Source organism: Dipodomys spectabilis, unplaced genomic scaffold (assembly GCF_019054845.1).
Source record: "Dipodomys spectabilis isolate Male_0828 unplaced genomic scaffold, ASM1905484v1 ptg000259l, whole genome shotgun sequence".
NCBI lineage: Eukaryota > Metazoa > Chordata > Mammalia > Rodentia > Heteromyidae > Dipodomys > Dipodomys spectabilis.
This window is the reverse complement of record NW_024870936.1, coordinates 2,985,177-2,989,505: the sequence shown is the minus strand read 5'-3', so window position 1 is coordinate 2,989,505 and position 4,329 is coordinate 2,985,177. Positions and strand designations below refer to the sequence as shown.

The 4,329-nt window shown below is 31.3% G+C and overlaps 1 pseudogene; it reads right to left on the bottom strand.

The window, feature by feature from the left end:
* Positions 1-395: 395 nt before the first annotated feature.
* On the bottom strand, positions 396-492 carry LOC122125068 (annotated as a pseudogene).
* Positions 493-4,329: the final 3,837 nt, after the last annotated feature.

Here is a 4,329-nt window from a genome sequence, read left to right as displayed (position 1 = left end):
GTCTGAAAAAGAATATTTTAAAATATTCTATATTCTATGTTTGTATAATGTTAATAATTTATTTTATTCTCGCATAGACATACTTTGAATTCTATATTATTTTATAATATATAGGTTCATTAATGTGTCCTTTCAGATTGTATTCCATATGGAAACAGTTTAAGATTCTTTTTTTCCTAGGTCCTAATATTATTTTTCTTTGGGATAAAATGACAATGTTGTCTAATTTCAAAAGTTTTGTAAAGTTTATGCTATTTAAACACCTTTCTGAAGTGAAGATTTAATACACTGATGTCAAAATAAATTTAATCATATGAATTACGTGTGCTGTTACACTTGTTATTTTGTAATCAACTTTTTAATAACGGGTTTTCATTTCTTGCATCTGAAGAATGAATAATATGGAATACTTCACAAATTTTCATATCATCGTTGTGCAAGTGCTATATTAATCTGTATATTGTAATTTGGGTATACATGCTGCTGAAGCATGTAGTATCCTCTAAATTTAAGTAGCTAATGATGCAATCTTTATACAGGCTTATATCCATGGGTGCCTACTTGTAACAAGGAAACCTTATTGTTCCTAACAATGCTATTGATCTTATTTCCTTAAAATTCTGTGAATAATGGAAAAAAAATATAATGTTCAGCCGATTGCTCACATTTGCAATTTTTTGTCAATGCCAATTTTAAGTATTTTTCAATTGTAATTTGATCATACATTCAATAATTTATAGGTAGGTCCAAAGGTGATGGCTCTTTCAAGTATTATTTATTCAACTGAATTAGCTTTGTGGAGCTATTGGATTCAAAGTAATCCTTGCTTAAGAGCTATTTCTAACATTCTGCAGCTGACATTTTCCCAAATGAGGTCTTACTGGCACAAATGTCTACATGACCCTTGACTCTTCTTCCATGTAGGAACAGACCAATCAGAATATCTTACCCTGATAGCATAGATTGTCTTACTTGAACAAAATTAATCTTAGTTACAAGGGATCATAGAGAGATGAACAGTCCAGACAGAACTGTTCAGACAAGAAGGTATTTTATCAAAATATAATTATTATATCTAACATTGCAAAAGTAGCTAAAGCCAAGAAGGTGAAAATATTGTTCATATGTATGATTACTTAATGTCCTGGCCTGTCTACCATCCAACCAGGCAGGAACTTACACTACTGCCTTTCTATCACCAAATATTTTCATAGTTGCAGGAGAAGTCCATATGTTTCTCCTTGTTATTAGGCCTTAAATTGGTAATGTTTTAATCACAGTATATTCTCTTGCTCCAGGCTATAAATCTACAAATGGTAAAGCTTTAGGTCCAACTCTATCAAACACTGAGGTAGAGATAATGGAATAATATTTTAAAACACAGTTGCCTTTGATACAGTAACCACAACAGAACAATGCAAAACATGTGTCTTTTTCTTATATTATATATAGTTATATATTTTATATTTATATTTGCTGATTTTATATTTCACACTGTGAAACTTACTAGAATTTGTTGATAATTTCACAAATAAATTGATATTTATTTATTCCAATAAATAGAATTGGAATATAAATAATTAGGTTTAAAATATATATTAGAATATAAGAAGTATCAACGCAATGTCTTTGGTATAAACTTGTGATACATTCTCAATGTTCTTGGTCTTCTGAATTCACATGGTAAAAAAACAATGTTGTTTTCCTCTAATCTGTAAGGGATTTTCTCTGCTGCTCTGTTTATTGTTTTAAATCGCTGGTCCCAAACTGTTTTTCTCCATATTTCTGAAGCATTCTTACTGATTATGCCCAAATTTTGCTGATAAGATGTCTAAAAAATGTTATTCTTCTTCAGGACCCGTAGGTCCTAGGATCCCAGGTCCCAGTTACCTGCATCATCAGATAACAGGGGCAAGACTTCTCAGCAGGACCCATGCAACATGCCAACACAAAGTAATTGAAGACCCATCTCAATTTCTTATTTCCTATATTTCAGGGCCCCAATTCCTTGAGATGCAGGAATTAGCAGTAAGCAATTATGAAATGCAAGGCAACTTAAAATGAAAGATGAGATCACATATTTGAGAGTAAGTACTATAATTCAAACATTCAACTTACATATGACCAGCCCATATGAGTGAACAAGTTCACAAAGTGTCATAAGATTATTTTTAATACCCCTCCCCTATGATTAATGAAAGATTTTAGTCCTGCATAAGTGAGCCAAAAAGTAGTTCCTGGAAGGATAGATCCATAATTGGTCTACCAAGGCCCAGAAAAATTTACTTAGAGTTCAAATGTAATTCAGAAAAATACTGAGAAGATCCTTAGTGCTTCAAAACACTGGGACTTCAGTACAACATGTTTCAGTGGTATAAAAATGTCACTCTCAAACCAATGATGATCTACATTTAATATTCTGAAAATTATTTCTTTTAAAATTAACTTTTTAAAATCACATTCGCCAAAATAACATTTGACAAGTAGATGATACTTAGTGACATTACAAGTTTTTCAAGTGTAGGGAGCAAGTTACAATAGAGTTGAATTATTTACCCAGCACTAATGCCCAACACGTTCAACCATTCATTAAATTGTAGAAATAGTACCACCCACAATTTGTGTTTTTCAGTAGAGACCTTCCAGAAATGTATTAGATAGATCAGCCTCCCAAATTTCAAACCAAAACGTTAGCTAATAAAGTAAATGTCCTCATTTAATAAGGTACATTTTAAAAAGTCACAAATAGTTTTCTTATCATGTAATATGTTTTCCCTATCTGTCTAACATAGTAAGAAATATGATTTTAAGTCTTGAATATGGGTACTCATCAGAGATATGACAAACATAAAATCTGTCTTCTATCTCTATCATATTCCTCTATAGGAATAAATTTTAGTTTTCTTCTTTTTCCAAAACTAATAGGTAGTTGAAAATATTATCCCATGTGAAATAAAACAATCACACCTTTGTACAAAGCCATTTATAAAAATTGGTAGTTAGGAATATATTCTATGCCATTTTTTAACTTTCTTTTTGACTAAAGATTAATCTTCCAAATGGATGAGAATAAAATCATGTTTATGTGCTTCATGTCTCCAGTCTTGCAAATTATTAATGCAGATGAATGAATTATGGAAATATAAGCTGATATCAGTTTAAGCATATACAGGATGGATACTCTATGAAATGTATATAAACCTTTCGAAGTATTAATAGACAGTTTAACAGGATGACTATCAGGAAGTTGAAAGCAGAAAGGAATAATAATAATGACATAGAATGAATGAAAAATGAACAAGGGTCAAGTACAACTAGAATACTCAATGTACACATATGATAAATTAAGTGGTAAATCTGAAATAAATCTTGGAGAAGGGGTTGGTTGAGAATGATAGAAGTGACTCTGATTCAGGCCATTGGACAATTATATGGACGTATTTATTTGTAACACACTTTCATGACCTTTTGAAATTCAGTGAAAAAACACAACAACAAAAAAAACACACAAAAATCACAACCAACCAGCAATCTGTAGAGAGTATGAAAATGACCTCTCAAAATTTTAATCAGTTAATGAAGGGTAGTCCTGGGAAAAGCAAAGAAAACTGTTCAAAGAGGGAAGTTTGGGATAGGGAAGAATTTTGAACAGATTTAAATAGATTGTCTAAGGTTATATATAAATCACCTACATCTGCTGCAAATAGTATGTTTCTTCTACGAGTTCTCTGTCTGAACTGGATAATCCAATGGTGAGACACACTTGATAGCTTGTGAAGATAGAATGGAAGAAACAAGAACAAGAACCTATTACTCCACTAGAGAGAAAATAATCCTCTATATTTTCCCTAATCTCTCTTCACTACTCTTTCTTCATACTTATAAGTCAAACGATTTTGAATTATATTTTTCCTTCTTTCTTTGGGCAAAGTAATTGGTCAAAGTAATTCATTAAATATTATTTGCCATTTTCTTCTTTCATGCTGTTTAATTGGCCAAGTGAGTCTACCCTCTTGCATTTGGTTGCCATGCAACAACATCTATGTTAATGAGAAGAAATCTAATGTAAAACTTTGTCTCCCGAAAACAGTCCAAGAAGCTGCGATCACAAATATTTGGCTGTATTTTTTGTTTTTTCTTTTACCTTGAAAGTCTTCTTGTGTCTAAAGTGCCCACAAAAATAAGTACTCCATCACTTTTTGGTTCAATCAATTCTAACCTCAAAGATATATTTTGCTAAGAAAATGGTTAGAGGAAATCGAAAAATACTGCACTTTTATTTTCTCTTAAGACTCTCCTTAGATACCATATCAGAATTAATGAAGTTAT